The 12,133-nt window shown below is 39.8% G+C and overlaps 1 protein-coding gene and 1 long non-coding RNA gene across 2 annotated transcripts in view; both read right to left on the bottom strand.

The window, feature by feature from the left end:
- LOC102472880 (uncharacterized) overlaps positions 1–1,952 on the bottom strand; it is a 23,932-nt gene extending 21,980 nt beyond the window's left edge. Inside the window, exon 1 of the long non-coding RNA XR_001369890.1 lies at positions 505–1,952. This is a non-coding gene — a long non-coding RNA (uncharacterized LOC102472880). The remainder of the gene's footprint in view (positions 1–504) is intronic.
- The window catches only part of LOC102474987 (microtubule-associated serine/threonine-protein kinase 4-like), a gene marked incomplete at its 5' end in the record, with an annotated part of 327,526 nt that overhangs the window by 204,715 nt on the left and 110,678 nt on the right, over positions 1–12,133 (bottom strand). The gene's annotated exons all lie outside the window — the stretch shown is intronic.

Raw genomic sequence — 12,133 nt, 5'->3', positions numbered from 1 at the left:
AAGAGAGAAATCACCCCCCAACTGGGCATGGTCATACCACGATCCTATCTTGTTGGGATTTGGGCATACATATTTTCTAAGCTACCAGGGCCAGTATGTGAACTGTGGCCAGCCACGTGGTATCTGACTCCCTGGGTGTAGCACTTAACCTCTGCACTACCCTTTTTTAAATTTAATTTTATTTATTCATTCTTTTTTTTTAAATTTGACCAGAGAGAGAGAGACAGGGAGAGAAAGAGAGAGAGAGAAAGTGAGAAAGCAAGCCACCAGGTCCAGGACTTGAACTGCGGTCAGCCATGTGGGTGTGTCTAGCACCTTAACGATCACACCACCTACTGGTCCCCCAGGCCAACCCTTTAATGATTTTTTTTTCCTTTTTTCTTTTTTTTCTTTCTTTCTTTCTTTCTTTCTTTTTTTTTTTTTTTTTAATTTATCAAGAGAAACTATTCTTTAGCCCATGTATTCATGTTTCATAGTTCAGGAACATGGCACCAATGCAATGACATTCTTTACATTCCAAAATCACTTTGTACTCTGAAAGATACCAGCCTTCCTCATCTCTTCAAAATCATTCATGGAATCATAATTTCTGTAGAAATCTGCAATATGCCTTCTTTCTTGGTTAAGCCACAGCAAACTTACAGAAACTTGTACAACACTCAGGGATATAATGACTGCTCCAACAACATGAAATCATAGACGCTTCGCCAGAAGGCCACGCATCTGAGGTCTCACCAGAGCACTGGAAGCCATGGCAGTTACTGTGCCTCTACATCAACGTCCTTCTTGGCTGAAGAAAAAATGGACGGCACTCACAATGATTTTTCTAAGGTATCGCTTTCAAGATTTCTTATGCCATAAGTGTTGAAGTGAGCTTCTAAATTAAGAAAACTTGTCCTCTGAGCACCATCTTGTTTTTCAATCTGTTGTTGGGAATCAAGCCTTCCTCAAGGCACAAAAAGAACTCTGGAAAGGCTGAGTGCCTCATCAGGACCATGCCTCCCCCCATGAGGAACACGCACTAGGCCAGCCACCTTGCCAGGGAGAGGGAAGCCACACGGATGTGCTCTGACCCACAACAAATCCTGTAGGTCTACCATCAAACATGTCCAGATTCTGGTCACTTCTCACCAGCCCTGGTCAAATCCAGTCATCTCCCCCTAAACTTCTGCAGTAGACTCTTCACTGACTGCCCTGTCTCCTCTCAACTTATCTTCAGTCTATTCTCAACATAGTACCTGGAGTGATCCCCTCAAAAGGTAAGTCTCGTTATCTCACTCTGCTGGCCAAAACCTCCAGTGGCTTCAGATCCACTCAGTACAAAAGCCCAAGACCCAACAACAGCATCAGGTCCTACCTCATTAGGTCCCTTATACTTTTCCTATTCATTTACTCCAGCCATACTAACCTCTTCTTCAAACACACCTAATATAGTCTCACCTTAGGGCCTTGGCACTTGCTGCTTTTCTGCCTGGAGGGCTCTTACCGCAGACGCACTGAAAGCAGTCTCACTTCATTCTGGCCTTAGCCCCACCATTACCTTATCTGAAAGGCCTTCCCTGACCAGGCTGCCTAAAACATCCTTCTCACAGACATACACACTCAGTTCTCCTCCACCTTTTGACCCTATTTGTACGTTAGCACACCACTGACATGCTGACATATGTAATTATGTGTATGTTGTCCTCTCTGCATTCCCTGTACCTGAATGTACCTGGTGTCCTCAATTATAAGGACTATCACCAGGACTTGGAATAGACCCTGGCCAATAGAAAGTTCTTAACACCTACTTGGCAGTAGTGAGTACATAGAACGAAGTGTGAACCCCATGTCAGAAACGGGAGAGGCACCGGATGAGGGTGCTCAGTGTTGCATAAGGGGGTGACATACCCTCCACAGGCCCATCAGCCAATGCTCCCATCTCCTTATGGAGAAAAAGGGAAAACACCAAGGAGCAAATCAGCATTAGAGACCTTCTCAATCATGAAACGTGAAGCCTGCTGTTGAGAGTCCTTCTCATTCAGGACCTACAGTCATCTGCTCAAATGCAGCCATCCTCCAAAACACGTCCTATGGAAAAGACATGCTTTTCAATAACAGCTGTAAGAATAAAGAGAAAAGTGAATATTTAAAGTCTGGTATATTTTCAATTGTATGTGAACTAAATTTTTAAAAGATTTTAATCTGAAAAACCCATGTTTTAGGTAAAATAGAGTCCTCTTAGAGGTAAAAACTAGTATGTGTAGGACTTTTTTTTTTTTTTTTTTTACAACAATCTTGTGTTAGTATAATCACCATTACCATTTGGAAAAAGAACAGAGAGAGAGGGCAAAAATCTTAAGCAATTTACTTAAGGCCATGAAATTTCAGCATCAGGACTTGACCTTATTCCTTCTATTAAAAAAAAAATATATATATATATATGCATATATATATATATGCATATATACACACACACATTTTCCATTTTTCATTATTTTCATTTATAGAAAACTAAGTTCTAATAAGAGTGATCTTTGAAATTTGGACCTAACTAAAAAAAAATCTAAATACATAATAGTGGTGGGCCTCAGGACCAGCAGTTGGCACAATGGTTATGTCACTGGACTCCCATGTAGTCGACCGTGGTTAGAGTCCCAGACCCAGTAGCTTAAACTCACACCTGGTGCATGTGTGTGCATGCCCAAGATCCTGAGAGGAGAATGGAGGAGAAGAGACTGCACTGTGGCCATCCACCATGGGGGGTGATTTCGCTTTCTGTATCTCTATCTCTCTCTGTCTTCTGGCAAGCGCACGCACCCTATAGCAACCCCCCCCCCAAAAAAAATAGTGGTGTCCTCGAACTCTTGAGAGACTCAACAGTGATAGATCAGAAAACTTGAGCCTAACACACCACAGACACTAGAGAGGCAAATTTGCCTCAGCTTGTCTACCATGAGATACAGGTCAGTGGAAAAGTGAAACAGAGAATCAGCTGTAAGAGGTTCAGGCCTCTCTGGAAGGAGTGACACGGGGTGCACCATACCAAGAACAGAAGAACAGAGGTGGAACACCACACGGAAAAGGACCAGGTGCCACAAAGCATCAAGTCTCAGTACCCTCATCTCTCAGAACATATTTAAGAGTAATGTGTAGAAACACAAGTTGTATAATTTATCTCAAAGGTAGCAAGAATCATTGCATGCATGTCCACCCTACATAGAAACAGCCAAATTGGGCCCGTTACTAAAGTTCAAAATTTAAGTTAATCATCACTTGTTAAAACATGCTCAAAATATACACTGATAATGACTTCAATACAATACTCAATCAGTAATCGTAATCATTATTTTAGTAATTATTGATTATTTTATGAATGATTAATAAATGTACTTTATTATATTATCAATGAGAAATGTAAATACTATTTTCAATGCAACACAAAAGATTAAAAACATATTTGTTAACTGCAGTCTTAAATCATTCTCAAGTTCAGTATATTAGTATTTAAAGACACAAAAGCCATAAGTTAAGCAATCCATTTTTGTACCAATAAAAGAACACTTGAATATGTATCCAGAAATTCTAATTCAATAATATAGACAGATGTATACATTTTTATTTTACTTCATAGCCTGATTTTCAACCAGGGAAAGCACTTGCTCATTATCAGTTGTGTTTCAAATCACAACAGATAAATATTAAGAGACAAAGGTGGGGCCAACAGGTGGTGTGGTGGTTAAGGGCACTGGAATCTCACATGGCCAACCACGGTTCGAATCCCAGACCTGGCAGCTCACTTTCTCTCTTTTGAACACTCTGCTCCTCTCTGGTCTAATTTCAATAAATAAATGTTAAGTAATTCTTTAAAAAAAAAAAAAAAGAAAAGAAAAAGAGAGAGACAAAAGGTCAGATACTTTCATGCCAGAAATACCTTTAATCTAGGAAGAACTAAGCAGAGAAACATACTAATGGCTTAAATTGCTAAGTAAATGGTTTACATAAGTACTACAGCAAAGTTTAAAAAGAGAAAGTGAATCTTTCAACTATTGGTGAAATCTTCCAGTAAGCAATTTTTTCTACTTCTGTGTAACTTTCTAGCTTATAAAATTCTGATAGGCTGCCCAGGTTTAACAAATTCTAGGAAGATTAACACAAAATTCAAAACATTTATGCATATCATATCAAAATCTAAGGCTTAAAGGATTTTATTAAGATGAAAGAAAATTGGAGTACTAAAAAAGACATGACAAAAATTTGTATGGGGTTACAATGAAAAGAGACTATCGGAATTTTCCATCATAAAATAGCAGACAAATTTCTATCAAATATCTTGGTGCTAAGATAAATGCAAAGGATGATAATTCTGCTTTTCAAACTACCATTAATTATTCTCCTTGCTGCTAACAGAACAAATAAAATTATCAGCTTCCATCTTGGCCCTAACACCCTAAGCCACAAGGAAAGGAAGGAAGGAACTAATTCTAAGGCCACAGGGGAAAAGGAAACCAGGCTACAGGTAACACTGAAAATGACTGCCAGGCAACCGTGCAGTACCGATCATATTCCTAGTTTCATAATCACAGCTGCACGTTAGTAACTAATTTTCTTATGCAAAAAACAAACGCTGCACACCTACTATGACACAGACACTCCTGATGGAGTGCTGCCCAAGACTGTCCTTTTGGAACTTTGGCTCACATAAAGGGAGCCAGAGGGACATCAATACAAAACAGCTACATCACAGAGGATGTGAGGTTCTCGGAAGAAAACAAAGCGGGACCATGTGTTATGGCATGCCAGGCTTGGCTTGAGGGTAGAGGGCAGAGAGGTGCTCTTTAGCTAGGGCAGACAGAGAAATTTTCTGAGGGAGTTCACATCTGACCAAGAATTAAACGATTAGGCGGTGCAATAAAAAGGTCAAAGGTAGAGATTTAAGAAAGAAATGACTGTAAATTTAGACTCTGAGAGGAGAACTGGTATTGGTGAAGGAAGGAGGGCCAGAGTGACAGGGGGGCATGCTGGAAGGAGTCAGAGTGTAAGAGCAGACTGGACCACACAGGGCCTGGAGTTCGTATAAAGGAGTCTGGTTTTACCCTAATTGCCTTGGGCTGCCCTTGGTAGGCTTCATGCAGAGGAGTGACTTGGCTACTTCATGCTTTAGGAAAGATATAGCTGATGGATAGCAACTGGACTGTAGTGAGGTGAAAACAGAAGCAGGGAGACTAGGAAAGTATAACAGAGTGTAGGTAAGAAAGCTTATGTAGGAAAGATGACGCTCCTGGATGAGAATCATGGCAGTGATGGGGAGTTGAAAGGTAGAGACCACAGAACTTCCATAACTTGGGTGGAGGTGTAATGAACACAGGGGAATGATTCTCAACTTGAGGGTAAAGACGGGACATGGGGTGCCATTTATGAGATAGGGAACCCAAACTCAGTTATGTGTATTAAGATGCCCTTTAGATATCCAAGTGAAGATGCCAGGAAGGCACAAGGACCATGAATCTGGTGCTGATGCAAGAGCTCAGAGCTGTGGTTAGAATACAGGAGATCCTGCCTTAGAGGTGGTGTTCACGGCCAAGAGCTAGCTAGCTAGGGCACTGGAAGCAAATATCTAGATAGAGATGAGAGTCAAGGACAAACCACTGCATGACTCCAATCTTTGTAGACTGGGCAGAGAAAGAAGAACCTATAAAAGGAGACAGAAAAAACAGCTAGCAATGAGGCAGAAGGGGAATCAGAGCAGATAAGGACACAGCAGCCTAAAGCAGGGTGAGAGGGTGAGGGAGGACAAGAGGTGGGCAAGGCAGTTGAGAGTAGAGTAGATTGGGGAAGAGGATGTGACGGAATTATCTGTAAATGAGAATGGGGGATTCAGTAGAGCAGGGCTGAGATTAGACCAGTGAGCTCAGTTCTGCAGTTGTCTCCAGGACAGTTAGCAGCAGGTACTGAGCAGGTGACTATTACAGTCAGGGTGGTAGTAAGCTCAGTCTACTGGGAAAGGGAGAGGCCAGGGGTTTGCTGGAGTCCAGACTATATACTGGGTTAGGAGGGAGGCAAGGCCATGACAGGGACGATGGATGGAAAAACATAGGAGAGCCAGTAGATTGGAGATTTCCAAGGAGAAAGGGCAGTGCATGAGTGGAAGGACAGGGAGTGGTGGTTAGATGGTGGCATGTGTACAGATGAGCTTTGGGGGTGGTGATGTTATTATTGTTAACTTAGCTTCGGTGCATTAGTTCCTGAACACTTGGGCCTCAGGGCCCCTTTGCACTCTGAAAAGTTAGTGTCATACCTATTATAAATTATTATAATTATATGCACTGATATCTATCAGGTTAAAGCATTTTAAGTTATTTTTAAAATATTATTTAAAATAATAAATTAATTACATATAAACATAAATAATATCCTTATGAACAAACAACTGCATAAGAGTAAAAGTGGCATTGGTTTGCCCCACAGCAAATCTCTTTGATGTGTGGCTTAAAAGAAGACAGTGCGGGACTAGCAGGTGGCATGGTGGTTAAAGGTGCTGGACTCCCACATGGCCGACTGTGGTTTGAGTCCTGGACCTGGCAGCTTGCTTTCTCACTTTCTCTCTCTCTCTCCTTCCCTCTTACTCTGTCCCTTTCTGGTCAAATTTAAATAAATAAATAAAGTTAAATAAAAGAATTTTGTAAAAAAAAAGAAGAAGACAGCACATTCTTTTAACTGCTTCTGTCTGTACTCTCAGGCTACTGCAATACAGTGTTTTGGTTTTCTTAAAAAAAAAAAAAATTGCCCTAGCATAGATGCATATACTTGAAAAAGGGAAGAGTACTGCAAGCACTTTTTAGATCATTGAGCACGTTCCTCTTCAATATTACACAAAAACTCAACAAGTGCCAGTTTCTTAAAGATTAGTTATGCTTGGGATTTGAAATTGTTTCAAGTAGCTTTGCATATTTTGTAACATTAAATCCATTAGTCTATCTTGCATTTTGAATGGACATTTTATCCATGCATGATTTTGTAACATCATGTTATCTGTCACTTGGAAAACATGAGAGAACTTCAAAAAGTTTGTGAAAAATAAAAGTACAAATTCATTTTGGTGCAAAAAAAAAAATCTGATATCCACATGTAGCTTTTTCATAATACATATTTTCCATGAACTTTTGAACACCCTCCCCCATACTATTATAGTTCCCTAAATTATAAAGAGTTTATAAAAATTGACATATCAGAAAAGTCTTTAAATACTAGAAAGCTTTCAAGCTCAGGGTAGTAGATAGAAACTATCCAAAATTCTAACTTTTCATTACAAGGCTTACATTTACACTGGCAACAAATATAATCAGCTGTTTTCCTTGAAATAAGGAGTGAAATTCTCTTTCAAGAAAACATCACCAAATGCCTAAGTCTGAAAACCACAGTGTGTCAGTCATTCCAGGAAGTAAAAATAGCAGTCCACGGAGAAAAAAATGGCTAGTTCACTCACAGTTTAAACAATCACAAAAGTGCTTTACCTTGACCCAACCATTGTATTTCACCATGCCAAAGTGCTTTATGCATACTTTCCATTTCATTGCATAGAAGAGTAAAAAGAAATGTTCTTAATGTCTGAGAAATAATAGAACAATATTTTTTTTCTGTCTCATCAAGGACATTCTTCAGTGAAACTGGCATTATTTACTGCAAGTCAGTGACAGCAAAGAAGATAACGACTATTAGTACTGTTTAGCACTAAGGTACTAGCAGTTTTAGTCTATTAGTACACATGTCAACAAAGTACAAAAGGAAAAAGATAGTTTAGTGTTATTATGAAAACAATTATGTCTTTACCAACCCTTGAAAGAATATAATGGACCCCTCAATGAGCCCACAGACTACACTTTAAGAACTAAACATTAGCCTAACAGTAGGACCAAGAGTGTATCTGTGGAGCTTGGGTATGGAGGGGTAGGGTGAGCATAGTGAAATTAAAAAATCAAGGACCTTGAGGGACCAGCAGTTAGCATAATGCTTTGTCGCTGGACTTCCAAGTAGTTGACCGCAGTTTGAGTCCCGGACGCAGTGACTTAAACTCACGTCAGGTGCGTGTACGTGTGTGCCCAAAATCCTGAGAGGAGAATGGAGGAGAAGGGATTGCAGCATGGCCATCCTCCCTGGGGGGTGATTTCTCACTTTCTGTCTCTCGGTCTCTCTGTCTTTCTGGTGAGTGCACGTGCCCTAGAGCAAAAACCTCTCCAAAAAAAAAAAAAATCAAGGACCGTGAGAGACCAGACCATCCTGTGGATGCAAATTCCTGAGAACAGGAGCATTTAAAAGGAAGGGAGACAAAGTAAGCAAAGAGATAAAGATATTAGTGAATGAGTAGACAGAACCAGGAGGCTGGTGCAAAAGCCTTAGAAGGTGCTAGAAAAAAGCCTGAACATTTTGTGCTTCAAAGAAGTACAACCCTTAAGAGGAGAGAAGGAATAATAGCTTAGAAGTGGCAAAGGCAACAGAGAGACGGCGTTCTCTGACATATGAGGTACGGGAGACCAGAGACCATCCACGTGGGTAGGCCAATCACACACCTGCCCTGAATTTTCATGACTATGGCATGGTTCTCAGACACACCAAGGGAGTTCTTGAAAAATATCCAAGCTTGATGCTACATTCCAAGAAATTCGAATTCAGGATCTCTGGGGTAGGTGCTGGGCATCACATCTTTTCAATGCACACAGCCATCCGCAGTTTGAACTTCATCTCATTTCTGCAAAACTTCCACTCTAACCAACTCAAATATAGCTTGAGCTGTCCCTCAAGTATGTGCATGTGCCATTCTCCTAATCTGAAATAGTCTATCTCTACCTATCTAAGCCTTCTATGTTGGAGTGAATCCTTGTTTAAAGGTTTTTATGATAACCTTGATGACCATAAAAACCTCCTAGTCTCCAAAATACCTGTGAACTTGTTTCTCTTCTGATTTGCACACTTATTTGGTTTTGTCTCTTTCTTATTCATTTGTTCATTCATTCACTCATTCAAGACAGAGTCTTGCTTTGTTGCCTAGGCTGGTCTCAAACTCACAATCCTCCTGCCTCAGCTTCCCAAGTGTGCTGCTGCACCTGGCCCATTTTTAAAACGCTTATGGCTCCACCTACGCAGAAAGCTCCAGGAGAGCTGGGAACCTATCTTAAGAGATTTGTTACCATCAATCACTACCATCATCTTAAAAGAGTAGGTATTTAATAAATCTTTCTAAAATCACATTTTGCTCATGTGGTAATTGTGGCAAATATATTTTTTCTATGTTCTCATGGTGGAGTAAAAATAAAATACACTTGGTAGTTTAACAATTTCATTTGCCAATCAGAGTTTTCCTGAAAGAGCTTAACTTATTAAAAGCATGTAGAAAAAAGTCTTTATAGCTTTTGTGAACCATAAAACTTTTATACATTTTTAAATGCTTCATCCCTAGATGCTTTTAGATGCCTTACAATGTAGAATTATATTACATGCAGTCAACATTTATATAACTTTTATAATTCATGTGATTGCAACATTGATTTTTTTTAATGACTTATAAGCAAGACGAAGCACTAGACAAAAACATAGTAAGGATGTCCTAGGAGGTTATCTGCTAAATTCACAATCGAGATCTTCAAACTTTCAGTGCCAAGAACATGACAAATGGAACAAAAGATGTGTTGGTCCCTAGAAAAAAATTTTATGAAATCTTAAAACTTCTGTAGGTTACAGTTATTCATTGTTATGGTTCGTCTAGGAGCTCAAATAATGAAGAAAAAATACACACACACACTCACACACACACTTTAGAATCAGAAAAATACATTTTCGTATTCATGTAGGCAATTATTCAACCTAGAGACAAAACTGTCCAACCACACCCCTTTTCTTTTCTTCTAAGCTAGCTTATAGCTACTACCAACCTATTTCAAAGCACAAAGGAATGTTTACTGCAGAATGGTAGAGAATCAAAATATGATACATAAAAATGCAACGAGTTACTTGTTTCATGTTAGAACCACTGGCAAAACAGTCTGAGTCTACCAATAGAGGCAGTCAATAAAGATCCACTAAAGAGTTCTGGTGGTGGAACACCTATTGCTTCTAATATAGAAAGTAACATCTAGCAGAGGTGGCAGATGAGCATGGCCATTCTGCAAGCTGCTTTAAATGATGTTGTCAAGGCAGCTGTAAAATATGGTCAAAAAACAGACCCATCACCAGAAAAGTGGGTTTGAACAAAGAATCAAACATAAACATGAAAAGAGTTTATATAGGGAGATGGGGATATGAAAAAGCAATAAAAAGAGTAAGTGTGCCCAAGTCTCAGGCCCAGTTACAGTTAAGTTATAAGTAAAATGGAATATTCTTGTAATTTGTGAAAGCTTCTCTTACCATGGGATTAGTTTCTTAACAAGAGAGAGAGGAGCGAAAATAACCATGTTTTATACAATAAACATGTTTTATATAATTTTAATAACCTATGAATATCCCATAATATTCTGTATCTTTCAAGGCAACAAAAAAGCAAAACAAGACTTTCACCAAGGATATTCTATAGATGTCCTCTGACTTTTATTATCTATCTTGCATATGCATACATACACAATTCCTCCCCTGATGTGTTAAAATAGAGTACTGTTCAGTGTACAGTATTAGTAAATTTGGAACACTCACAATCATTACCATAAACAGCCAAGAGATGGTCATTATCAAGTATAATAGACTGAATATTTCTGTTCTCCCAAACTTTGTTATGTTGAAATCCTAATCCCCAACGTAATGATACTATTGCAGCAAGCAAAGATTTGAGAGCTAACTGGGTTGAGAGGGCAGAGCCCCCATGAATGTGATTAGTCATGTTATGAGAGAAACCCCAGAGAGCTCCGTCAGGGCCATCCCACCAAGTGAGAACACAGAAAGAAGTCAACCCCATCTATGAATAAGGAAGCAAGCCCTGACCAGACCTCGATCTTGACTCAGCCTCCAGAATACAACAAATATAATCACTGGGGCCAGGATTCAAGCTATGCAGTCAGTTATGTGGGATCTGGCTTCCTTAACCACCAGGTCACGAGGGCAGCCCCAGGTTTTGTTGTTTATAAGCCACCCAGTCTATATTATGGTTATAGGAGACCAGATGGACTAAGATACCAGGTTCATTTTTTATGCAGCTCTTTCTCTTTCACTTTATTATAACCCATCTATTCTGAAAGTTTTTAAAATTCAATTTAGTATGCATATTAAAAATGGCCTTAATATCATGAGATATTTCTTCAGAATTAGCAAGAACCCTAAGAGAGTTAAGACACTAGGAAAAGCAATCATTTAAAATTAAGCCATCATGGGGACCAGAAGATGGTGTGATTATTATGTTGCTGGACTCCCTCGTGGTCTACTGCAGTTCAAGTCCCAGACCTGGTAGCTTAAAACTCATGCCAGGCACATGTGCATGCGTGTCCATGATCCCAAGAAGAGAATGGCCATCCCCATTTCTTGCTTTCTGTCTCTCTGTTTTTCTGTCTCTTTGGCAAGTCATGTGACTTTTATCAAAAAATCTCTCTAAAAATAAATTAAGCCATCATAATTAATAGCACATAAAGGTACTGAATTTTTTTTAATTATTTACTTCACTTTATTTATAATTAGCTATAGGGCACATGTGCACATGAGCAAGAGACAGAGAGAGAGAGAGAATGAGAAAGCAAATCACCAGGTCTGGGACTTGAACCACAGTCAGCCATGTGGGAGTTCAGTACCTTAACCACCATGCCAGGTGCTGGAACCAGTACTGAATTTTTTAAGAGAGTTTTTTTTTTTTGAGAGGTTTTTGCTATAGGGCACATGCACTTACCAGAAAGACAGAGAGAGAGAGAGAGACAGACAGAAAGCAAGAAATCACCCCCCAGGGGAAATGGCCATGCCGCAATCCCTTCTCCTCCATTCTCCTCTAGGAATCTTGGGCACGCACACACACACATCCAGTGCAAGTTTAAGCCACCAGGTCCGAGACTCGAACTGTGGTTGACTACATGGGAGTTCAGTGATGTAGTCATTATGCCAACTGCTGGTCCCAAGAGAGATTTTTGCTATAGGGTGTGTATGTGTACCAGAGAGACAGAAACAAGAAAGCTCCCCCCCCGCCGCAGCT

The sequence above is a fragment of the Tupaia chinensis genome, unplaced genomic scaffold (genome assembly GCF_000334495.1).
Source record: "Tupaia chinensis unplaced genomic scaffold, TupChi_1.0 Scaffold149178_1, whole genome shotgun sequence".
NCBI lineage: Eukaryota > Metazoa > Chordata > Mammalia > Scandentia > Tupaiidae > Tupaia > Tupaia belangeri.
This window is presented reverse-complemented; position numbering and strand designations above follow the sequence as displayed.